Source organism: Pezoporus wallicus, unplaced genomic scaffold (genome assembly GCF_028554395.1).
Source record: "Pezoporus wallicus isolate ANWC-B61680 ecotype Strahan unplaced genomic scaffold, APGP_CSIRO_Pwel_v1 contig_5767, whole genome shotgun sequence".
In the NCBI taxonomy this organism is placed as follows: Eukaryota; Metazoa; Chordata; class Aves; order Psittaciformes; family Psittacidae; genus Pezoporus; species Pezoporus wallicus.
The window spans coordinates 7,683,468-7,710,297 of NW_026640599.1; the positions used below are offsets into that span (position 1 = coordinate 7,683,468).

The following is a 26,830-nucleotide window of genomic DNA, read 5'->3' on the forward strand; positions in this document are numbered from 1 at the left end:
CGGCTCCAACCACGGCTGCCACCTGCACCCTGGCAGGACCCCCATGCCCCACCACAGACACCGCCCCACACCCGTTCCCCAGCAGCTGGGATCCAACCGACCCTGCCGCGAGGGCGGGCCGTACTCAAGCTAGGGGCGGTGCCAGGGAGGGAGGAGGAGGGGAAGGATTATGGTTAGCGCCTATTGGTCTATAGGGAGCAGGGGCACCCCGAGCTCTCCTAGTATTGGTGAAAGGAAGTGTCAGTGCGGGCTTGGAGGCGGGCTTGGGCGGTTGGTGGTGTCGGTTGAGCGCTGCACTAGGGTGGGATTGCGGCGGGCGGGGGAGCGGGGTGAGGGGGTGGCGGCGAGCCGGCGAGTGAGCGGTCGGGCGCCGCCGGGTATAACGAGAGCGGCGGCAGCGCCGGAACGGAGGTAGGGGAGCTGCGCCGCGCGTGCAACGGAAGGCCACCCCCTGCCCTCCGCCGCCCTCACCTGTCACCTCCCGGGCTCCTGCTGCTGCGGCGAGGCAGCCCTGCGCCTCGCCCCCTTCCCTCAACTCGGTTCCTCCACCCCCACAGCACTGGCCAGCCGCGCACCGCTCATCACCGCACCGCCGTTGGGCGGCCGCGGCCCGCCCGTTTCCCCCCACCCACCTCATCCCGTCGGGGGCCGTTTCCTGGCCCTGCCGCGGGGCCGGCGGGTGTCTCCGCCGGCGGGTAGAGCTGCTGGGCGCCGCGCCCCGCAGCCCAGGTGCGCCCGTCCAGCATGGGGTGAGGTGGCAATGTCCTCCCGCCCCCCCCTCGGGACTGGGCAGAGCCCGCGGGAGCGGCTGTCTCAGTCCCCCTGGTCCGGGATTCACTGAGGTCCCCCCCGGGAGGTGGGGAGGGAGGCGGCCGCCTGTGGGATTCCGCCCGTATACCGTGTCTTGCGCTGGCTCTCCCCTCTTCCTCCCTAATGCCGTCCTCCCTCTGGTTGGAAGGGCTCATGGCTTCTTCTATAAAAGATACTCCTTAGATTGTAATGATTTGGTGGAGGGAGTGTTTCTCTGAATTATTTGCGTGTGTTATTTAATCGGCTGCGCTATTGCTGGGCTTGTGCATTTTCTGTGCCAGTTAGGAGAAAATACACTAGTTGTTATCAGGTAGGTAGGTGGTGATGGAGAGCATCAGAGGGGCCAACACCCAGGAGAGAGAAGGCAGTTCCTCAATTGGAGCCGCTAGGAAAGAAAAGGAATGCCGGGATTCCCAATGCTGGGCTATTCCTTGATTCTGCTCTCGGGTTTCATCTTTTGTGTTGGTCGGTGAGCAGGGAAAAGTCGGTTGCTATCCCTGGACCAGAGCGCAGAGCACATGGAAAGGAAAAGGATTTTTCTTTAAGCAGGGTTTAGCTGTGAGTTTGTAGCAATGCTTCTTCCTGGGCTGGAGGAGCAAGAAGCTCTGTTCCTATTCCATTCTCTTTAGTGTGTGTGAGGGCTCTGCGTGCTGTTGCTATTGCTGAACTACTCCAGCCTCGCTCTCGGAGATCCTCCTTCTGTCTGCATCGTGTACTGCCTGCCATTGCTGCGGCAGGTAGCTGTCTGAAACAGCAACAGTGTGAAACTGCCATAGTGAAATTAGTAATGATCATGCAAATTCCTGTGTGCTGTGCCTTGGCTGTGGGAAGCTATTGCCTGACTGACTTGGTAGACTTGTCAAGGTGGTAATACATTAGTTGCAGTCATATCTGGAAGAGTTCTTACTTATTGCAGATACATATTTATTTAGCAAAGCTTCAGAATGTCTCAAATAGGCTGCAAGAGAGTATAAGACAGAAGAGGGCTAGGAAAATCCATTGGCATACTGATAGATGCAGGTCATGAATGGCCTTCAGGTTCTGCAATATTGCAGGAGAGGAGTTTTAAATCGTCCTGTTAGTTTCTTTTGTTGTCATTATGCCTTATTTTTTTTCCAGAAAGGTGTTGCGCACTGCCAGCTTCCAGTGTAATGAATGATCGGGTTATATACTGCCAGCTGATAATGGTTTCTTGGCTAGGGCAACTCACAATTCCTACTTCATTTTACTATCTATGAGAACATAAATTTTACCTATGAGAACACTATTTTTTTTTTTCCCCTGGATCTCAGTGTAAGGATATCAAATCTAATATTTCAAATAGTCTGTTGCATTTACTGAAAGCAACATAATCTTTTTAGATTTTTCTTGTCGCTGTGTGTGCTGACTTAATAGCAAAAGAGATCTGCAGCTGAAAAAAAAAAAACATGAAAGCTTTTTATAAGATATACCTGCCTGTATTAGAAACATGAGGCACCAATAGTTGGATTGAATAATAGAAGTATTGGCTTTTTCTATCGTACAGTCTTAAGAACTACCTCTAGTTGTGTGGGTGTTTGAGATTTCTCTCATTTTTGCTCATTTGGCAATAGGAAGGAAAATCTTCCCCCTTTGTACTTTTGGCACAATATTCTGCAAGGAGAGAGCTCTCTGCCTAAAGAAGCTTCCACATTGAATCGCTCTCAGGAGTATGGTCTTGCTGGTCAGTATTTAACTAAAACTGCAATATTTAGGAATTTAAATCAAAATTGTATCAAGAGCTTTGTTGCCTTGTTTTAGGGTTAGATTTTTCTGCCATGCAGAAAACCAGGATGATATATTACTGTGGGGTCAAAGACCATAGTTGATAAGAAATGGGAGAATTCTAAAGCTGTAACAACTGAGTGCTGCAAGGAGCAAGTACTATACCATATTTTGGAACTAGATCTTTTGGATTTATTTCAGCTAGCACTTTGACCTGCAGGTGAAAGTAATTATCATTCAAAACCACACATGTAAAAAATACTTGCATTTTGCCTGATTTTTAACTTTAATTAAATGATGACATTTTTTAATGAATCTGATTTATAACCCGTTGTTTTACACTAGAGATTTTTTCTTTTTTTTTTAATGTAGGAGATCTAAACTTCACGGAAGCAGAAACTAGAAATTTGTTTTGATTCCCTTTGTCTAACTTTAAAATGAGTTTTGTAACAAACCTGTTAGTGTTGCAGCTGGTCTGCTCTGGCTTAGTTTTCAGAACTTGAACTATTGAAACAAATAAATTGCAGATCCATTTAAATGTTTTCATAGCTTCTTTCTGTTTAATTTAATAGTGATGAGGAAAAAATACTTTGAGATAAAAATACTGAAATGTTTACTGTAGCTCTATAGTCCTAATAAAACTCTTGACAGTATCAGTTTCATAAGTGTTTTTTACTAGTGAAATAACTACAGGAAAATGTAAAAAGTTGTGTGGTCAGTGTAGAGAGAACATTTTTGTAAAGAAGTTTGGGCTAGTTTGTTGGAAGTTATTACTGGAGCACTCCTACAGTTAATACCATGTTCCAGTGTTTAAAGGGTCAAGACAAGGCAAAGACGAGGGGTAGTGGGCACAAGTTACTCCTATTTGGACATGAGAGGAAAATTTTTTTGCAGTGAGAACAATCAGCTACTGAAATAATCTCCCCAGGGAAGTGGTGGATTCCCCAAAGTTGGACACTTGTAAGATTTGCCTGGACAGGATGCTGGGACATCTACTCTAGACCATGTTTGGTCCATAAAGGTTGGACCAAACGATTCTTGAGGTCCCTTCTAAGCTGGTATGCTATGATTCTGTGAACTATAGTGCCAATGTAGTTTGACGCTAGCAGGGGCTAGGGGGTTGTATGGAGGAGGGCCATGTGAGCAGGAGGAGAGCTAAGATTGCAAGTACAAGGTAGAATAAGAGAATAATTTCTGCATATAGAGAACACCCTCTCTCTATAATGAAAAGCCACTTCAGTACTGTTATAAAAATAGCTATTTATAATACTGACTATATATGGATGCTCTTGAAAACTGTTCACATATAAGCATTAGCTTTCTCTTAAACACAGAACACTCACCAGTACGAATCTGGAAAGAAAAAAACTAACTAGCAGTTTTACTAAATATTATTTAGGCTGTGGATAAAATATGAGTTCTTATCTAGGAATATTTTCTTGAGCTTACATGCTTACTCTGAGCAGAGCATAAACAGTGTCATGAAACAGTAACGAGAGGGAGCAACCCCAAAAATATTTTGACATGGAGGATAAATGAAGTCATTGTGAACTGTGTGCTGCTCATGGGAAAAGGACAAAATTGGATTCTATTTGTCATAACTTCTATTTGAGATTTTTAAGGAATTTTAGCACTATTCATGAGCTAGACCTGCCAACTCTAGATTTTTATCTTTTACATCAGAACCTCAAGGCACAAGAATGATCAGTGACTTGCTATCACTAAAGAATGTATGTTACTAGTGAGGAATAGAGTTTATTTCCTGGTTCCATATTCTGTATTATAACTATAATGCTTTGGTATCTAAATGGAGATTTGTTTGTGAAGGTAATACCAGCTTTCTGCATGAAAAGAAGCAAGAATTAATTTCATAATATAAATTGAGCATTAAAACAATATATAAGTAAACTGAGGAAATTACTGTTCCAACATCGGCTCTCTTGATGAGTCTGTGCACCTTCATAATACATATGGATGAAGGAAAAATGTTAAACTTCTCAATGTTCACAACACTAATGTATTCAGCTTTTAAGAATAAGGGGTTTTATTTAGAATGTGATAATATATTTCTTTGTCACTGTATTAAATATGATATTTTTGCATACCAGAAATAATTGTGCTAAAAATCTTGAAAATGCATTGAAAGAACAAAATAAATTTAAAAGGATCTACTTGTCTTAAACTCTGTTGCTATAGAAATATTGAACACACACACACACACATATATATATACATACACGCACGCATGCACACACTTTTTTCCTCCCTTCTCAGAGGCAACCAAGAGAATTTCATAGGAATAGGCTAGCCTTCAGAGAACTTCCAAGCCCATTCTTTTTAGGCAAAATAACTTCTGGAAAATAACGCATGGGCTCACAAGTTAAGAGTTCTGTTCTGCTTTTCTGCCAGTATGAAGGTTGATACTTAAGTTACATTTAGTTGCTGTGGAGTCAACATAATCCATTGCTGTGTCTTAAAATGAGGAAAATCTCTATGGAGTAAGTAGTTAATATATGTTATGACTTTCTATGGTACTTGTCAGTGATACTGAAATGTTTAGGTCTCCAGAATCTTTACTGGAGTCGAATTATTTTTTCTGCAATTACTGCAGAAGAGATGCTGGTGTGTTCCAGTTCAGCTTCAAATTTATATTCCTAATCCAGTGGTTAAACTTTCTAGTGTTGGAATTGTCTGTTAATGTCGTGAAAATTAATCCTTTATTCTATTATTTTGATTATTAGGATAACATAATGTAACACTTGTTTTGGAAAAAGAAGATAATCTTGTTGGGGGTGGCATTCATGACAAATACATGCCTGGCAAGATTTCAAAAAAAGGTGGGGGAGGAAACCCCCAAACAAAAACCTCTCAAATTTCTTCTCTGGAAACAAACAAACAAAAAAAACAAACCAAAAAGCAAAAAAAAAGAAAAACAAAACAAACCAAAATGCGAATCAGTTCTTAGCTGAATGCTCATTATGCCAGCCACAGAGAGCTCCATTATTTTGGTGAATTGTATCACTGTCTCATGTTAACCTTTTCTTACAGATGACTACAGAAATACAGATCTTGATGGTAACACACTGCTTCCTTCAACTGAAGGAAAGTGAGAATGTGGCTGTAAGGTTCAATAGGTTCAAATATTTATTCAACTATTAAGTATACGAAAAATTATAATTCTTGGAGCTTGAATATGACAATAACATTTTTTCCGTAATTGTCAGTCATCATGCATTGTAGGAACTGTACATTTCTTAGTGAATTCAGAGAAATGGTTAACACAATGATTTCTTTTTAGCGGAGAATTCTTATTTAGCTTGGTTCCTTAGAACTATGTTTTGGTTGATCTCATCTAGCAATTAACTGTGAAGCCCTTGTGTTTGTGGGGAAGCCCTTAGTTTTCAAGCTCGGAAGTTGTTGTGATCTTGGAATGGATTACTTAAAGTTTTTATTGAATTGATAATTAACTGAGGTAACTGTTTGACATACAATCACTCTGAGTTTTTCAGTACATTTGGTTTACTTTGAATGAGCTTAGCGCTTATGAAGTTACTCAGCTGTAACTCCCATTTACATCTGAAGTGAGTGAATAGCTACTTGAATGTACATCATTTCAGTGCTTTACAGACTCATCCCTTTCTGACCTTGAGAAGGTAGATCTCTGTTTGGCCTGTATGTTATAGACTGGGTGACATTTTAACTTGTTAGGACAATCTGATTTCATGACCACAGGATAACTCCCATCTGGTAACTTTTTTAAGCTTTGTACTAGTAAGTGGGACTTTATACTTAAAAATTTAAAGCATAGAAACTTTTGAATTAAACTTGAGAACACAGTAAATTTGTGTTTATAAGCTTCCTACTTGTTGCTACATTTCCTAATCTTAAGAAGGTATTCGTATTTTTTCTAATTTATTTATTTATTTTTTTTAATAATTCACATCTAACCGTCTCGCTGTGTTTGCGTACACATGCACCAGCACTGTGGCTGATGTTGGTAGAGCAGAAGGTGCTTGGTGGTGTGCACTGCTCTTTTTCTCTCCCTTTTCATCTGGACAATATTTCTAGATGATGGTGAAGAAACTGTGTTCTGATGGGAGTCTTGTAGTAGATAAGCTTCAGGGATTTGGATATTAGTCTCTGCTGGCTCTAATGCCAAATTTTAGTGTGCCTGGTAAGAGTAACTTGCATGCTGCAGCATATTAAGATAATTGCAGGTTCATCAGAGCAGTTTTCCATGAATAAATATAATGCAGTTTGATTGTTCTGCATTTTCAAGATGGTGTTGTTTGTGGGTTGTTGGGTTTTGGTTTTTTGGGGGGTTTTGTGAGTTTTTTGTTCTGTTGTATTTTTAAGATTGTATTTTTGCTTATATGAAATACTAATAGCAAAACTGAAGTGCGTGGAAGATGGGGATATGTCATAGTCAGCTTTTTATAAAGCTCTTCTTGTCAGAGCCATTGATGGCCTGGCTTCTCAAGCGAAGATTTGGGAAGGGCTTTAACCACGCTTACTACAAGCATGATGACCAAGGGCATGTGGGATATGCAAATCTGGTTGGAAAAAAGGGTGCTTAGGCAATCACGAAGTGTCCAACCAGGATTGTCATCTCCTGAGTGATCTCGACCTACCCATGCGCTGGTCCGCCCGCATGCAAGGTTGGATCTGCAGCTTCCCATGCACCTTGTCACCTACCATTTTGACCCTTGCCTGTCCATACAGGCAAGTGAGAGTAAGCCCTTCCAGCCTGTGCAGTGGATTTTTTTTAGATGAGGTGCAGCTTGCAGAACTGGCCCCACCCTTTACACCTGAGGTTTAACTAGCTAGGACAGTGACAGCAAAGTCCACAGGTTGTAGGTTTTGTAAGTGTCCTTCTCTACAATGGAAGACCATATGAGGCTAGATGAGCTCTATCAGCCTGGGTTTGAAGATAGGAGTTTTCCTTCTTCTGTGAGAAAGGCCTGTCGTCGCTAACAAAGATTCGGGAAAACCTTTACCCATGCATTCTGAACAAGATTGTCATCTCCTGGGTCAGTCACAAGCGACCGATGACACAATAGCACAACATCAAGCATCTAGGCGGGATTCTTAGAGGCATCAGTCATAAGCCCTCGGATGCTAGCCTTGCGCCAGTGGCTCCTCAGCCAAGCACACACACCAGGAGTCTGAACCTGCGGTTCCTCTCGTACTGAGCAGGATTACTATTGCAACAACACCTCATCAGTAGGGTAAAACTAACCTGTCTCATGACGGTCTAACCCCAGCTCACGTTCCCTATTAGTGGGTGAACAATCCAACGCTTGGTGAATTCTGCTTCACAGTGATAGGAAGAGCTGACATCAAAGGATCAAAAAGCGACATTGCTATGAATGCTTGGCCGCCACAAGCCAGTTACCCCTGTGGTAATTTTTCTGACACCTCCTGCTTAAAACCCAAAAAGCCAGAAGGGCTTGTTCTAAATTCCTATTAACCTGCTGTGTTCAGCAAAAACTTCACAGTAGCTGAAAACAAATTGCAGGAAAAGTTTCCTCTTCTGTTTTTTTGTTTTGAACACTTGGCAGCATTTTGTTTATTCCCTGGAGTCACTGAAGCCCTCTCTACAAATATTTGTGTACATGTAATAAGTTAAACATATGTTTAACTTCAGTTACATTGCTTACGGAGGAGTGTATGCAGGATTGGGACCCATCTGACTTCAATTTTTATGTAACCCCCTTCATAGGTGAAGAAATATTGAAACCATCAAAACATACAGCACTTCATATAGTAGATGGAACTGGTTTTAATCTCACATCTTAATTGCTATTTCAAATTTATGTTGTTCAAAATCATTGGTAGATACACTGGCAGCTCTTAAGAGTTGATTTTTGTGTTGTTAGAATATAGTTTTGGGAATGCAAAATAGGGGATGGGCATAGTTTTATGATAATTTGGAACAAGTTTGCTTTTTATGTTATGTACCATTTGAGATAAAGTTTAATTTGCTTATGGGTGGGTTACTTATAGAATGATTTATCCAAAATTTACAGCTGTTTTTGTCAAAGAGTAGGCGATTGTTGTAGCAGTGACAATAAATGTTAATAATGTTCAGTTGTGAACCTTGGAACATAAAAAAATTATATTTTTTTTTACTGTAAGATGGGTGTTCACTGAAGTGAATCTGAATTTATTAACGAATATAGAATACCTTCTTCCCAAGTTTCTGCTGCTGTTTTTAGTAGGATTGTTTAGGATATTTTGAAGCGATAATTAACATCAGGGATGGATGAGGGACTTCAGGGGGGTGTCTAGTTAGACCTTCTGCTCAAAAGCAGTATTTCCTAAAATATTATTCCTAAAATGTCACTAGGAAGAAGTTGCGCAAAATTAAACTGCCATTCTCTTTCCAGGACAGTTCCCCACCCCCCCACCCCCTTCCCCCACATATTCTATGTTCAACTCATTTTAATGACACCGATACGTTACCTTCTTTAGAGCACTTGAAAGGTAATTCTGGCTAAAAGGAAGCAAAGTTTTTGGCGCAGTCAGGTTTTGGGTTTTTTATTCCTTTTGACTAGGAGCTCCCCTTTTTTTAGTTTGTTGCTACTCTTAATCTGCCACATCAACTATGTTGCTATCTGGTTAGTTTAACCTGCAAAAGTGTTTCCACTCTTTTTGCCTTGCTTGTCAGGCTGGCATGGAGTTCCATTATCCATGAATCCACCACTGCAGACATGCATGCATAGCATGCTGCCGTCTACCTACATTTATCAGCTTTAAAAAAAACCTTAAAGAAATCCCCCAAATTCCTCACCCTAACTAATCCTTGTATGAAAACACCTACAATGAGTCTGTGTTCACTTCAGAAGTTTCGTGCTTTAGAAACTTGGGTCTAGCTTATGGACCTCTTCACACTTTCCTGATCCATCTGTTCATCTAGCACAGCTTCTTCTCTATCCCTTCACACAGTCTTAGGCTGTTGAAATGCAAGACGCCTTTGCAGATCCTTTAATTGGTAGTAGTCTTTATTTTATCTACATGTTTTTGTATTTCTTAGTGAGGAAAAAAAAAATCAAAACCACCAAAAAAAACCAAAAAAAAACCCCAAAAAACCAAAACCAAAAAAAAAACCAAAAAACCACAGACACCAAAAGCAGCCCAAAAAAACCACCCCAAAATCCTGTTTTCAATTCTCCTTTTTTTTTGTTTGCACTATTTTTAAAGGATATTTTAAATTACATGCCGTTATAATGTTTTTATGCAACCATTCTTTCTCTACTTAACTGTGAAATCTTGTTTGGGTACAGCTTGTGTCGAAAGGCAGTTATTTGTGGAATGCTTTAGCTGTATATCGTGATGTAGAGTCAGTAATGTGTTGATCTAGTAAGTCTACAGGCTAAAGCTACTACTTCATGCAGTATAGTGTCTTATAAAACAGAAAACCTTGAAGTGGGGAGTGTCTAGTGCTGTTGAAATGTTTTGTGGAACAGGTGGACTTCAAGGTTCTATTTTGGTTTGAGGGAAGGTTGCTTATGCAATTGTTCCATATGTCCTTCCATCTGTCCATTAGCCTGTCCTCCCACCCTGCCAGGAACTTCTGAACCACTCGCTCAGTTCCCAGTCAACTTTGGCAGAGGGGCAGCTCTGTTGCAGACATCCAGGTCTCACAGAAACAGGCAGATGGTTAGAGAAAAAACTGGATAAGAAAATGTGGGGACTCTGTTTTGTGTCTCTGTGGTCAGCCTGTCAACCTATCATGGAATTTGCTGCCTTTTGCCAAACTAGGGTGCAAGGTAAGGGTAGTACAGAAAGTGAGAGAGACATGAAGCTGATGTGATGGGTTACTGCATTGTGCATAATGGAGGGAATGTCATGGGGCAATAGTTTGTGGATATTATTCTAAGAGGGAAGTAAGGGTATTCTTATGGGTGGACATAGGACCCAGAGTTACTGTGGAGACCTGTTTGACAGTCCCTGACGTAGGTTATGCAGAAGTGCAACTTACATTTTTAAAGAATTCCTTATCTTTAAAGGAACTGGGGGAAGAGCTGCTCATTTTAAACCTGTCATAAAGAGCAAGGAAGAAGGAGAGAATTGTAGGTGGAATAGAAAACATGTCATCTGATGTACGTGGGTAAGAGGTTGTGCATATCCTACAAAGTCAGTGACAGAAATACGAACTTGATGCAGGAAGAACAGTGACAGCCAACCAGGAAGAACTTCAAACATAGAATCTCATATATAGAACAGAAGGGGATCAGGGAGAAAAGAGGTGCTGCAGCACAGCAAACTGAATCGAAATTACTGACATATTTCTTGAAAAACTTGGAAGGCTGAAATGTTGTGTTCAGTTTAGGATTTCAAGAATTCTGCAATTTCCAACACAACAAATGGGTTTCTTGACTTTCTTGAAAAACTGTGCTACTGCTATGAATAAAACCAGATTTTGGTGTGAAGGTGACAGTGCAGGATGCCCACAGCAATACTAAAAAAAAACAGTGTTTTCAGAAGGTGAACCTTGACTCTGATTTTCCTGACCAAATAGCTATTGCTGTCATTAGCAGATCATTAATTCCGTTTCAGTAAATTCAATGCACATTGACATTTTAGTTGCCTCAAGCTCTGTGAGGGAACAGCATATTTGGAAAAAAAAAACAAACAACAAAAACCAGTCATGGCCTTACTTCTGTTAACAGAGTTTTTCAGTTGATTCAGCTGACTCAAATTATCTGATACAACTCACCAAAAAAAAAAATCCATGTATACTTGTAATTAAAGTATTTGAAACATAAGGCTGTTTTAACTATAAGTTTGGATACTAGGAGGTGTGTTGTTTTTCTTCTGGGGTAAATCAAATTTGTTTATACAAGTCATCATAAAATATGGTGACTAAAATGCTGTTGCAAATGATGGGTATGGATAAGCGGAGATGGGAAGATATTTGTGTTAAGGCCGAAGTCTGCTTGCCTTTGATCATACAAAGTACTGAACAGCCCTGGGAGGCTAGGAGGCCTATCCTGTATTTTTCCACGCCAGTAAAATGGGTGACCTTTTGTTTGACTGTTCCAGTTATACTCACTTAAAATAAAATTTGAGCTATTGTTGGCCATTTCAGTGAAAGTGGAATGGCAGATCAAGCTTGTTAGCTTGCTGCTCTTCAAAGAAATTAACAAAGAGGAAGTATGCTGTCCTTTTAAATAGGCTACATGAAGCTTCAATGCTAGTGAGAAAAGATTGTTCAGTCATAGAAAATACAAATGAAAAGTTTTATTCTGGTAAATTTACTTTCCGACTCCAGAATCAATGGGTTGGTTGTTTGTTTTTTAAAATTAGTTCTGACACTTTTTAAGTATCTTGGTGTTTAAAAGAATTTATTAGCAGTGATTGTAACTTTCATGTTGTGACTGTCAGACTATTTTCTGGATTTTGCTCCATTGCCTATGGTTTAATATAACTTCTTGCTCACTTCGTGCTCTTGATCATTAGTTTTATTTTTGATCTCTTTACCTCGTGAAGTACAGCAATAGTTGGAACAGAATGGTCCCGACTGAAGTACGACAAGCATGAGCCTTTACCATCCAACAGACATACATGCCCGCAGATCTGGGGAATGACTTGTAGTGTAAAAAGTACAAGGGTGATGTTGTAGGGCATGTAGTGCCTGAAAATAAGAGTATGGGGATTTTATACTGTCAAATCTTGAGTATAGGGGCTGGGCTGTATGATGGCACCCCCATCCTAATTTGTGGTTATGGAAGTTGCTGTACAGATAAATGAGTGCTTTCAGTTTCCCCCATCTGCGGTGAGCATAACTACTCCTATCCTTAAAGCTGGTTTTGTGTATAATGCTGAGAATGAAATAGTGGGAACTGGGTTGCAGTAGTGGAATAGAGATAGGGATGAAAATGAGCATATTTTACAGACTTTTCATCTGCTGTGGAGCTGTGACATTGGGAGACCTGTACACTGGGTCTCACAGAATACTGTGTGCCTTACTCTGGGCTGCGGGACTGAGAAGGGTCTGGTGCAAGGCTGGGGTGAGAGGTTGCCCATGTGGATAGGACTCCTACTAGACTTGAGCCTTCCTGCTTGAGGTGAAACACTGCCTGGACAGGATGTACTGCCCAAGTACAGTGTTATTCAGTGGACAGCAGTCCTTTTGCTCTGCTGCTAATGTCTGAGAGGTTATGTCATGCTAAAGGTTTAAACTGAGGGTCTGGGTTCAGTTTAGTGTTCTAAGTGTGGGATTTGACAGTTCTATATGTAGCATATATATTTGTGCGATGTTAATTTGTGGGCTTTTTTATCATTTCATGTTCATTCATATCTCTCAGGATGAAAATCCAGCCCACCTGGGAAGCTGAAATAATTGAATTTTATTTCAGGTGCAATGATAGATGAAGATGAAAATGGACCTTTAAAATCAATTACATTTGCGAGATGGATGGTGAATTTTCTCTAACTTCCTTTTCCTTTTCTGATAGACTCTACCAATTTACTGAGAAACTGCAGGACAGATTAAAAGAAATTGCAGGCTTTCATATTCAGTAGGTATGGCAGACTGGTGGTGAAATTCCTCTGCTGAAAACCAGAAATAAATTTAAATGTCATGTGAATTGCTTGATGTCTGCCAATACCTGGTAGTTACATAAAACGGATTTTTCATCATGATACCACAGCAGAAGTGGCATTATAGTACATTTTTACTTAGAGTTTAAATCTAAAAATAAAATAGCAAAAGCTAAGATTGTTTTTAACATGTAATAACAGTTGTATGAAATTACTTTTGTCTAATTGCATTGTACAAGTATATTACGGGAGCATAGTATGTCCTTATGGTTCTATAGGGTTATAGTTGAACAGCAAATGTTGCTGGGCACGTGTTTGTAGGCTAGAGAATTTCCTGTGATGGTTGCTGAAGATTGACTCTAAGAGTACACAAATGTACAAAATATACTGTTAATGCTCTACAGTTTTATTATAAATCAAACTGTTAAATTGTTACAAAATCAGATTTTAAATTAAAAAGCCTGATTTTATGCTGTATTTAATATAGTTTGGCTAAAAAATAGTCTTCTGCTGTTTGTGGTATTACGGTGTGACATTGATTCTCATATGGACCACTTTTGTTGTTATTTATGATCCTTCATGGGGCACTGCCAATGATGCTTTATTGATATTGGGGAAATATTGGTGTCCCTGCCCATGGCAAGGGTGTTGGAACTAGATGATCTTGAGGTCCTTTCCAACCCTAACTATTCTATGATTCTATGAAATACTGGATTTTACTTTTTTTTAATAAGGAATATATTTTGTTTCTTTGTGGGATATTTAAGTAACAAAGAAAATAATGCTATGCTAAGAGCTTATTATATTGAATTTTTTGTCTTTTAAATATGCCTCCAAAATACATGACCTGAAAAGAAATTATTCAAAAGGTATATGGAATGCTGGATTATGAAGGGAGGTGGTTTAAAGTAATTTTTAAGGAAGTATTTTTCTGGAATATGTGCATATTATTTTTTCTACCAACTTGTTCAGTTTAATTAGTCTTTTCCCATTTTCTGTGATTAAATGAAGACAAGTAGACATTCTCTTTTGAGCATTGTTCCTTAACAATACAGAATAAAGTAATGTATGTTGTGCTTGTCAGTTTTATAGCCATTATAACTCATTAAGATGCTTTCTAATAATTCCACCTGAGGAAAATAATATTGCCATTTAATTAACAGATGGAAAAAAAATCATTGGAGGAGAAGAATCTTTGTTCAAATTAATATAAAGAAAAATGAAAGCAAGTATTGAGAAAGTTCACTGCAATGTTTACGAGAAATGTAATTCTCTTGAAGGAGAAACATACAAAATAGGTTTCCAAATAGATTTTGAGTTAAGATATCAGTAGTAGGGTGAGAAAATACTGTACATGTGCCTGTGCTAGATATATATGGTACAGTTGTGATTGGAATGCTAAAAAATGTGGAATATAAGTCAAGGTAGTAACTGGATTTAATTCTAAATGAATAGGAGTTCTAGTGTGCAGCCACTGACTAGCTTTTATTATGGTTCAGTACTGTGCTTCTAAAGTATTGTGAACGTGTCATACCTGAATCAAAGTCTAAACACTATTAAACGTATGTCCTTAAGTCACTTCCCTTTCAGAACAAAGGGATTAGGCGAAAACAGGACTTGGTCTTTGAGTAGTGTGAAACAGATAGTTAAATTTCCAGATGATTAAGAATTACTTACCTACATTTGTTAGAAGAGATACAGCCTTCAACATTTTCAACTCTTTGGAGAGTCAGTTTTTGCAATCAAGTAGTCTGAGGTTTTGTTTGAACATCTACCAAAATTATGGGACACCAAGTAAGGATAATATGCATGGTTTTTAATTGCCCTCCTGCCTTCAAGGATTTTAGATAATAAAGTATTGTGTGCCATGATGTAAATTACTATAACCAGTTATTCAAAGATAGTGAGTGGACTAAATAAATAAAATTTTGAAAGAGTGGACAAATAGATGTGGTTTAAAAATCTTTGCTGCCTGAGGTGTTGTGCTGAGGATGACCTTAAACAATACTGTTGAGTTCTGTCAATGGGCCTATTTTATTGCCTTGTTTTGTGTGTCTTTAAGGTTTGTTAAATGAGTTGGAGAAATACAAATTGGAGAAACTTTGAGAAAACGGAAATCTATAGCATGTGTATGCCTTTTGGTAGAAACTGAACATTCTGGGCTGGATGTGAAATTGTGATGTTGTTTTTGCCTTTGTTGCTTGGCTCTGTTCAGGATGTGCACTTGTTCTTTTATGTGCCACTAGTCATACGCCGTTTATACAATTTTAAGGTAGAAAAGCAGTGAGTGTTTTCTTTGACACTTACTTGGTTGAAGAGTATAATAATCAAGTAGCCCTTTTGCAAAATAATGAACATGATTTCTAGCCCTCTCTAATTATATGGTAATACTGTAAGCTCTCCCTGTATTCTATTCCCTGCAGCAGAAGCATTAAATGAATTGGAGCTGGCAGATGTGACCAGCAAAAGTTTTCATCTTTTGTGCTTAATAAGCCTGAAGGTAGAAGTTAAGTGGAAGTGAAGTTGGTGGTGGATATACTGAGAAGGCATTTCAGGTAGATTTTGCAGCTTTGTCTATGGCATGAGATGGGGTGTTCTGAGCAGACTTTGGAGTGTCACTGCTCCTGTCTCTCTCTGTGTAGGAAGTTGTCTGGAACTTCAGTTTTCTTCTTTTGAATTACAGGATTATAGAGATTTTAGAATTTTTGGCTCAGCAGTTGAGATTACTGAATAGGAACCAAACCAAAAAAGACTCCCTAAGTTGTAGACTGCTTTTAAGGTAGGCTATTGAAGTGTGCTGAGCTCTTTTATTCAGTAATAATTGTCATTTCCCCCTAGAAGTTCCAGTAATACATCCTTAACCGTTTTGTCCATTTGTATTAAAGAGATGGAAGGTTAGGATGGTGCTTCAGTGGTTTTGCTTGTGATTGGTGTAGGGTTTAAGTTGGTTTGCATTTTTTTGTTCTCTGTTGCGATTTCACGGAATTTCGCAGGCTCTTTGTTCTTGTTGGGAAATATTGCTCAAATTATGAATGGCTAACTGCTTAGTGATGCATTTCAATCAAGTTTACCACTTTATTGTGATCTGCTTTGAACAAATTTGCTTTTTTTTTTTGAGGACCTTGCTGTATCTTTCTGCAAATCTCTGGAAGGCATGATGAAGATCAGTGGTAGAAATGATCCTGTTTTTGTGCCATGGGTCAATTTTAGAATTGCTGCCATGGAGGGCAGGTGTTAAATAGGGTATGTGTAGGAAGTGAATGAGGATTGTTCTATCTATTAACAATTTTTTTTAATGTAAGAATGAAGATGTTACTTGCCCCTTTTTTAATGGCTGTCTACTTTTTAGTAGCTTAACTGTTGATGTCTAGAAATGATTAAGACTAAATGCATATAGTGTCCAAAGTGTTTATCTGGAGTTTAATTTGCAATACTCTGATCTTCTAAAGAGGTAAAGTATTTCTTTTGTGACTCTGTAGTTTAGTAATATAGTTGCTTCATGTGGTTTGTTGTTAAATCAAGCAATGTTTGGTTTAACATCAAACCAAGATCTTAAAAGCAAGATGTTAGTTTTGGACTACTGTGAGCACCTCAGAATCTGAGCTACCTTATATATAATTTGGGCAAAGTCAAAAGTTGGTTATTTAGTAAGGGTTGCTTGACTACATGATGCATTTTTTGGTCATACAGTTAACAGTTTTGTTGTTCTAATTAGGACATGAAACTGTACTATGAACTTGATAATATTTTTATCTTGAAGACTAAAGGTCTAGTAGTAATTGTTATTACACAAACTACATTTTTAGCTTTGCAGTCCAACTGAACTCTTTTATATAAGAAAATAAAACAAATGAAGTTAAAGAGTATATCTTCTTTATAAAATATTCAGGTAGTGTATATTAGGTTTCATAGAGCAGTTGAATGGTTTGGGTCGGAAGGGACCTTAAAGATCATATAGTTCCAACCCTCCTACCATAGGCAGGGACACCTTCCACTAGACCAGGTTGCTGAAGAGCCCATTCAGCCAGGCCTTGAACACCTTCAGGAATGGGGCATCCACAGCTTCTCTCAGCAACCTGTTCTAGTGTCTTGACACCCTAACAGTAAATAATAGCTTTCTAATATGTGAACTCTATCTCCCCGCTGTCAGCCTAAAGCCATTCCTCCTTGTTGTGTCACTACATGCCCTTGAAAAAAGTCCCTCTCCAAATTTCTTGTAGGCCCCTTTATGTACTGGAAGGCTTTAGGTACTCTAAGGTCTCCCCAGAGCCTTCTATTCTCCAGGCTGAATAAGTGCAACTCTCTCAACCTGTCTTCGTAAGAGAGGTGCTCCAGCTCTCTTCATGGTGCTCCTTTGGACTCACTCCAACAGGTCCATATGTTCTATTGGGAGCCACGGAGCTGAATGCAGTACTCCAAGTGGGGTAGAGGGGAAGAATCCCCTCCCTTGTTCTGCTAGTCATGTTCCTTTTGACGCAGCCCAGCATACGGTTGGCTTTCTGGACTTGTGAGTGCACACTGCCAGATCATGTTGAGCTTCTTGTCAACCAGCACTTCCAAGTCCTTTTCCTCAGGGCTACTCTCAACCTGGTCTCTGCCCAGCCTGTAGTTGTGCTTGTGATTACCCCAACCCAATAATTTGGTTTAAGCAATAATTAATGAATAAAGTGATAGAACGTGGAAGTACCAGGAGGGGAAGCATTGCTTGTGAGATTGGGGGAGAAGGGGGAAGTGTTTTGCTTTAGTACAGCTATAAAGACATTTTACAAATACTGTAATATGGGAGCAGCCTTTCAGGAAAGCCGTTTTGCTTTTTCAACTGTGGGAAATACATCTTCAGTGAAATCTGCTCTTACACTCTGTTTTACAGGCAGCTTAATCTCTGCAGTTCTTGTGTTCTCCAGTATGGGCTCTTCTGTTTGGTAGGCTTCTACATATCCAAAGTTTTTTTTGGGGCTTACACAGATGCTTCAGTAAATTAGGGAGAGGAAGAAAAAAGTCTTGGTCGAGAAAAAATTCCGGTGAAATATCAAGCTCAACACTTGTGTGTTTACATTAGTAATAAAATTAGAGAGCTTTAGGCTCAGATGCCAGTTGTGTGCTGTGTCAAGTTGAAATGGAAAAAAAAGTCAGTCTGTGCTGCCCATACATGCATTTTCACTAGATCAAAAAATAGGTGTGTAAATTCGATTCAATCTTTTTCTTTCTCTCTGAAGTCTGAAGTTCTCTGTCACTGTTAAGTCTATCCTTTTTTAACCCATAAATAGAATTGCATTGAATTTTGTAATACATAGTAGCAAATTAGATCAGATGTTTACATTCTTAAAAATAGCCCACTTTGCACACAAAGAGTTGTCGTCAATGGCTCAATGTCCGGCTGGAGACCAGTAACGAGTGGTGTCCCTCAGGGATCGGTGTTGGGACCGGTCTTGTTCAACATCTTCATCGCTGACATGGACAGTGGGATTGAGTACGCCCTCAGCAAGTTTGCCGATGACACCAAGCTGTGTGGTTCGGTTGATACCCTGGAGGGAAGGAATGCCATCCAGAGGGACCTTGACATGCTTGTGAGGTGGGCTGATGCCAACCTCGTGAAGTTTAACCATGCCAAGTGCAAGGTCCTACACCTGGGTCGGAGCAATCTCAGGCACAGCTACAGGTTGGGCAGAGAAGAGATTCAGAGCAGCCCTGCAGAGAAGGACTTGGGGGTGTTGGTTGATGAGAAAATGAACATGAGCCGGCTTCAGTGTGCGCTTGCAGCCCAGAAAGCCAACCGTATCCTGGGCTGCATCAAAAGGAGCGTGACCTGCAGGTCAAAGGAGGTGATCTTGCCCCTCTCCTCTGCAATCATGAGACCTCACCTGGGGTTTTGTGTTCAGTTCTGGTGTCCTCAGCATAAAAAGGACATGGAACTGTTGGAACAAGTCCAGAGGAGGGCCACGAGGATGATCAGGGGACTGGAGCGCTTCCCGTATGAAGAGAGGCTGAGGAAGTTGGGCCTGTTCAGCCTGGAGAAGAGAAGGCTGCTTGGAGACCTCATAGCAGCCTTCCAGTATCTGAAGGGGGCCTATAGGGATGCTGGGGAGGGACTCTTCATTAGGGACTGTAGTGACAGGACAAGGGGTAACAGGAAACAGGGGAAGTTTAGGTTGGATATAAGAAGGAAATTCTTTCCTGTTAGGGTGGTGAGGCACTGGAATGGGTTGCCCAGGGAGGTTGTGAATGCTCCATCCCTGGCAGTGTTCAAGGCCAGATTGGACAAGGCCTTGGGTGATATGATTTAGCGTAAGGTGTCCCTGCCCATGGCAGGGGGGTTGGAACTAGGTCCTTTCCAACCCTAACGATTCTATGATTCTATATGATGCAGAAATACTATGTGTATCGTTTATATGCAAAATGATCTTATTAATGAAATAAGTCTTTTGTATGGTATGTGTGTTTTCAATATTTTTTGACTTTTTTCTTTTTTCTTATATTGCCCACTTTTCTCCCCCAAGTATGGTTTTGAAGCTCTTGAATTGTAATATTAATGTGTTTTGTGAAAATTATGTTTTATAAATTGAATTAAAAAAGGGGGGGGGGAATTGAAACTATTTAGCTAATCGTCTCTTATTCCTGCTGTTTTCTTGACAGTTACCTTCAGATGTTTATAAATCACTGACAGATTTTTAAGAAAAAACAACTCTAGCCTTACTATTTTTGTTTGAAGACATAGCTATGATAGCTTATCCGTAGTGGCAACAGTAATAAAATGAAATACTGAACTTGAACTATTCCCTAAAGTCTTATTTACTGTCAGATATTCCAGCAAAACACAGTCTGATGCAAGGTGTTGTAAAGGTAAATCCTGTTATGCGCACAGGAAAATTAACAGGCAAAGCTGATGTTCATTTTCTTATTTCAGATAAGACAAAAATGCATTGATCAGGCACTTTGAAAGAAGTCAACATGCAAGTATTCATTCACCTCTAGAAGACTGATACATACACATAAAATTAACACTACTTAATAGGCTCTGTTAGTGGGTATTAGGTGTAGCAAATTCTATTTTATTAGTGATCTACATATGGAAGCTGTACTGTTGTTCTGCCATACTTTCCTGCAGCTAAAATTTTAATACATGGTGATATGAATGTGATTACTACCAGCAGCCTTTAAAATTTTCAACTCTGATTTTTGACAACGTGTATTTTATAGCTGGAACTCTTACACATGTGAACTCCTATTTTCTATTAGTATTACTTGCGTGAGAGTAAAAATTCACTGTTACTGCCTATAGCTTTTGCTTTACAGCATAAGATTGTGTGGCAGTGTCTTAATGTTGGTTCTTTATCAATGTTTTTCTCCTACTGGATCTGTACAATACTTGTTCACTCCACATATTCATGGGAGATACAAGATGTAGTAAAGGAAGTGTTCATTGTTTAGGATCAACTTTCTAGGAGGCATAGATGGTTTATTTCGTAGTGAGTATAGGATTCTGTTGTTAACATCACATGTTTGTGTGTGCTAATCAGTGGAAATATATTGAAGGAGATAAGAAGATATTGAGAGTGGTAACTCCATACTCTTCTATGAATTTGTATCAGTTAAAGAATCATTTTTAAACCATAAAGTACAAATGTGTCTTCCTTTTCAGGAAGATCTTCATATGTTTTGCTTTCTAAATATAAAACATTATTTTTAAAAATATAAATAAAAGCAGTTTAGTTACAGCTGTTAATGAGTGTTGAGATGATTGAATCAAATAATCTGGACTTCTTGAAGTACTGAAAACACACCCTATTCAGTTTCCATTCTAATTCCATTTGAATTGATCAGTTAAATGGAGAGGCAAAGAAGAAGAAATAGGACTGCTGCTGTGTACTAACTTGACGTTAGTGGTCAGGGTTCCTTATTTAAGTCGAATATCACACTTGGTAGCTCTTAAATCAGTATGACACTAGTGTATTTCAAAGGACAAAGGTAAAAAGGTAGTTTCTCTTGTGTGGGTGTTACAAATCTGCAAAAAACTGAAGGGTCAAAAGAACCCTTTACAGACAAGCAAATGAGCAAATTCTGTTTCTTCTGGTAAACTTAAATGAGAATTTCACAGGATTGAAATCTGATGAATTTTGGAACAATTAAGAGGAAGAAAGGGAATTCTTTTTGACTTGAAACAGCGTTCAACAAAAGCATGCAATAAGCATGATATTTACTCTTCTGTCTCTGCCCTGCCCAGCTCCCTTTTTGGAGTAAATTTCTAAGTTATCATTACACCTGAATTTCTACACTTAATGGCACTAACATTGATAAATGAAAAAATGAGAATAATCACTCATTATGACTAAATGCAGTCATAAGAACACAGATAAACTGACTTCAGCTGTAACTTCTGAAGTTTCTAGGTTTCTGTGTTTTTTTTCAGGCAGATAGCACTATTTTCAATATTCAGTGAAAGCGATCTGAAGACATGGTAGAACTGGGGTGCTGTAATTGTTCTGCCCTTCATGTGAGCTATTGTAGGTGAAAAATCCTATCGCCCTTAGTTAGTTTCTCTGGGATCCCAACCTTTTTTGTTGACATTTGGGTATAATCAGTCTAGATTCTTCAAAGAACCTGCATGCTATATGCCTTTTAATAATGAATGTGAAATATTTATTAAAAAATATTTGGAACATATGGCTGAATTATCACTCAGTCTTTTTGGATTAAGTGGTGTGACTCTTAGTTAGCTAAGGCAGTTTGGTTTTTAGCTTGCTCTGTTCCATAGAACTGTATTCTTTCTACCTCAAGGTAAGGTTGTTAGGTTTTAAGTCCTGGAATAACTACTGTAATCACCTGCCTTATCTTCTACAAACCAATTTATAAAACTCCATCCAGTAATTTGTGTGTAAGGACGATAACATCAAGATTGAGCTAAACTAGTCTTTACTTGCTAATCCATATTTGGTAAATTATTCTTGTATTAAATTGCTGTTCTTAAAACTGTCTTATTATCAATATGGCATGAAATGATGCCCTTTTTAGCTTTGGGGCTTTGTCGTTTAACAAGTATTGTTTTGGTGAAGTGCACAGAACAGGGCTGTACTGAAATCTAGATCTGAGGAAGAGCTTATCTGACTTCAACATGATGAGGACAATAAGGTTTTGGGGGTCTGTGTCTCTGTGGGGCAGAGCCTTTGGGAGAATATTCAGGGTTGTCTTTATATGCTTGTAGCATTCCTATGCTATATTCTCCATTCTTTTCTGGCTGTTACAAACCAGATGCTGGATTGGGTAGACCTGTGGTCAAATGAGTGTAACTATTTTAATGCTCTTGAAAGCTTGGATCTTAGTAAAGGATTTTTTGTTTGTTTGTTTGGTTTCTTTGGCAGATGACAATCATAGAATTAACTAGACCAGAGAAGACCTTTAAGATCATCAAATGCAACCCTTACCCCAGCACTGCCAAGGCCACCAGTAAGCCAGGTCACTAAGGGCCACATCTACACATTTGTTTTGAACACTTCCAGGGATGGTGATTCCACCATTTCCCTGCACAGTCTGTTCCAATACCCGACTACCTTTTCAGATATTTCCTAATATGCAGTCTAAACCTCCCGGGGTGCAGCTTGAGACTGTTACCTGTTGTCCTATCCCTTGTCACTTGGAAGAAGAGACCAGCCACCTCCTTTATACCTCATATTCCATTATGCTTCATATAGATTCATACTATTTCATCAGTTCCACAAATCTTTGAAATACCTATAGTCTGCAGGTCTTACTTGTGTTACTGATCTGCTTCTGGTTTTAAAAGTATAAACTCTAGGAGCATCTGAAGGTATCTAGCCTCCACTGAGTTTTTTAAAGGTACACATTCTAAGCTTGTGAACAGTAACACTTTCAGTTTTTTGTCTTTTTTTAAGATGCCACCGGTATTCTTTCTGGCTTTCCTTAAGCTTCAGATCTTATGCTTGGCTATTCACTGTGTGAATTAGTGGTTTATGACAGCTTTATATTAAGTAGGAAGATCTGGGTGTTTGTGCCCAAATACTTGAATTATTGAGTGTAATAGCAAGACATTTTCCATTTTCTGATGGTGAGAAGTAGTGTATCTGCCTTCAAAAAAAATTCAAGTAATTCTAGATAAGGAATTACCTAACTGAAGTAGTTTAGCTCTTAAATGAGTTCTTTTCTTTTTTTTTTTTTTTTGGTTTTGCATACCACAGCTGTATTTATAACATGGAATAAAGCAATGTGTTTTGGAGAGATTAATAAATTGTGGGCAAATGATCATGTGAGGAGATTGTTATTGATGCTTCCACCTGCTCTTGCATGATTTTATATTGTTCTCAGGACCAGGGTGCACTAAAATCATTTATATAAAAATATTCTCTTTCCATCAATGTTCTGTCAGTATTTGGAGGCTGTCATCAGCAGATCACATTTTATTGTGAACAGGATGGAGAAATTTGAGGCTACTGAAAACTTTGGGAGCTCTGAGAAAGAGAGAGACTTTTTTAATCCGTTATGACGGATTAAACCATCATGATGGAAGAGCCGTAAGCAGGTCAGAGGTGAGGGTTTCAGTGCCGGAGAGAGTCAAACTATGTACTTGGGAAAAGGATCGTAAATAGTATCTCTTTTTCCTGGTTTATATTGGTTTATTTGGTGTAGTATTAAATTTTATAATAGGCGAATGGTGCCTGTGAATGAACATTTACTTGGGCTTTTTCCTCCCTTAGTACCCCTCTGTAGGGAAGAGAAGTTGGGTGCAATTTGGTAGCGTTTGAATTGCATCTTGGCATTCTAATTGTAAAATGCAAATAGTGCAGACATCCGTTTCAGAGGTAAAGCACATACAGTCTATTTTTTTAGAGCTGGGCCTTTCACTGAGTGCTAGGCTGGCTGTCCCCATATGCTGAAATGGGAGAGGGATATTGGAGATAAGGGACCTTGTAAGCTAAGAGTTTTCTCTATCTTGCTTAGCATGGCGAGTTGGAGAGACAACAGAAGCCAGTCTTTGTTCCTTGATTATAGAATCTTAGAATAGTTAGGGTTGGAAAGGACCTTAAGATCATCTAGTTCCAACCCCCCGCCTTTATCCTAATTTGAGCAGCTATTGCTTAGTCAGAATGGGTACACTACAGAGAAATCCTGACTACGCTTAGAGTTAAGCAAGCAATGGAAAGACAAAACATTGTTGTCCTTGTGGGAATGAAAATACGTACGCTGGTCCCTATCAGTAACTTCACACTGAAACCTTTTGTCCCCTGCAGTGTTCTAAGTAGTAAGCTTTTCTCCATTGTTCTGCATCTCCCCAGCAAATTAAGAAGACTAAAATCCCAAGGAGAACATGAGACAGTGATGTGTTTTTACATGTTTGGTTCACGGTTTGATTTATGTCCTGCTTGTAGGTCTGAGGTTTTATAGCATTATATATCATAGTATTCTCCAAGTTATTCTTCACAGTGTTCTGTCATGGCTTTTTAGACTTGACAGTCTTCTCTTTGTAATAAAAGTACAGAATTTAAGCAGCTAATAAGTCATTTGCTATACAATTACAATCACAAAGCTGAGATAATCCACTGGTGAGGCAAACACTAGTAACCTAGAATGTCTTGAAACGTCATTTCAGTCTGTATGAAGCGTCTTTGAGGGAAGTTTCAGTTCATCTTGTATCTCTGTTTTATTTTATGGTACTGAGGGAAGATGGCAGGGCTCCTATTGCTTCTTCCAGTGTAGGAAGTTAGCCTCTGGTAGGGATTGTAACTGAATAATCTATTGCCTTAGTATTGTTAGCATTTTGATGATAGGTCATTGAAACTGTTTAAAAACAGAAGTTGCAATTGGTGATCTGTCTCTGAAATCCACAGGCATTTGTGAGTTTCTGTTTGCCAAAGTAACTATTTCTGCTCTGGTATGCACAGCAGTATCAACCGCCCTTTACTACACAACAGAACAAATTGGTTTATTGAAGGAAGATATGGGGAATAAAGAAGCAAAGCTACTTGGTTTTTTTTTTTTTTGTTCAGGTTTTTTTGTTTGTTAACAGGAAGAGATAAAGACATCATCTGAAAATTCAGGGGACACTTCACTTTGTATTGAAAGGCAATTCGCCTTTGGCAGAATAGGTATTTGAGCCAAGATTAACAATGCAAAGTTTAAGAACTATCTTAATTCAGACACATCTGAAGGGACTGTGGCATTTAGAAAACTGCTAGCTGCCTTGAAATGTGGGCAGGAGCCAAGGGATTCTTGGAGCTAAGGAGGGTTATGGCAAATTAAAAGTAGGAATTAACCATGGACACTACAGAAAAAGAGGTAACATGAAGTTCTGCACTCCTGTTGAATTTGGGAAATGCCTTCCTATTATCATGTAATACCCTCAGGCACATCATAGAATCATGGAATAGTTAGGGCTGGAAAGGACCTTAAGACTATCTAGTTTAACCCCCCTGCCATGGGCAGGGATGCCTCACCCTAGACCATGTCACCAAAGGCTCTGTCTAACCTGGCCTTGAGCACCACCAGGGATGGAGCATTCACAACTTCCCCTGGGCAGCCCATTCCACTGCCTCACCACCCTCACAGTAAAGAACTTCCTCCTTATATCCAATCTACACTTCCCCTGTTTAAGTTTTAACCTGTTACCCCTTGTCCTATCACTACAGTCCCTAGTGAAGAGCTCCTCCCCAGCATCCCTATAGGCCCCCTTCAGATACTGGAAGGCTGCTATGAGGTCTCCATGCAGCCTTCTCTTCTCCAGGCTGAACAGCCCCAACTTCATGCACTGTAGCTTGAGGTAACTCCAAAAGTGTCAAAGAATCAGAGTAATTGAGGCTGGAAAGTACATCTGGAAACTCAAACCTTTAAATCCAAACACTTAAACGTTGGTAAGATCCCCCCTCTAGATCCCCCCATGCAAAGTCTGTGGCACCCTCGTATAGGTATAGAGAGAAGCAATGCCTGACTCATAAAACTACCCTGAGAGCTGAGCATTCCTAGAGGTTTTTTTGCACCATCTCAAGCTCAGGGCTTGTGTTGTTGAGATTTGTACTGCATCTTCAGTTTTTGCTTCAAATCTTTGACAGTTGGACTTCTAGAGCAATAATAAATAAAATTGTGTTTATGGATCTTTACTAAGAAGAGGTATTTTTGAAAGTGAAAGTTCAAGATTAATCCTATTTATGAAAATAGCATATGAACTGTTCACAAAATACTGTAACTTTCTCCAAGTGACCTTGAAAAGTGATGTGCATCTATGCATCACTGAACTGGTTGCTATACTTCTTTCTTTATAAAGAAAAAAAAAAAATCTGTTCTCCAACTTTGAGATGAACCCTGCTAATTCTGCAAGTGCTTTGAATGACTGAGGGGAATGTCAATCATTTATTTATTTAATTTTCCCCCCTCTGACAGCTATCAGAAGTTCACAGATCTTACTTAATGCAGTTACAAACAATGTTGCTCAGCAGCTTGTAATCTGGCCACAAGACACTACCATATCCTTTTCGGTCTCAGAAAAAGAACATTCAACCTGCAGCTGGGTAATTCTTTCTGAAGCAGTTCTTCTCTAATTCATTGGTAAACTCTCTTTTTTTTATTTCCATGGATTAAGCTTCTGAGTTAAAATAAGAGGAACATCACAATCTTACTGATACGATTGTGATGATGAAAGCAAAAGGGTTAGCCCATAGCAGCATGCTCTTTCTTCATACTGATTTTTCAACTCAGAGGAGTGAGTGAGTTGCTGAAGATTCTAAGT

The 26,830-nt window shown here is 39.4% G+C and overlaps 1 protein-coding gene across 2 annotated transcripts in view; it reads left to right on the forward strand.

Moving 5' to 3' along the window:
* The first annotated feature begins 371 nt into the window (after positions 1-371).
* Positions 372-26,830, forward strand: part of CDKL5 (cyclin dependent kinase like 5) — a 132,107-nt gene continuing 105,648 nt past the window's right edge. Inside the window, exon 1 of one of the 2 annotated variants that reach the window (XM_057419697.1) lies at positions 372-411. The gene's annotated coding sequence lies outside the window, so the exon portion shown is untranslated. The remainder of the gene's footprint in view (positions 412-26,830) is intronic. The other variant, XM_057419698.1, reaches the window with a different exon arrangement.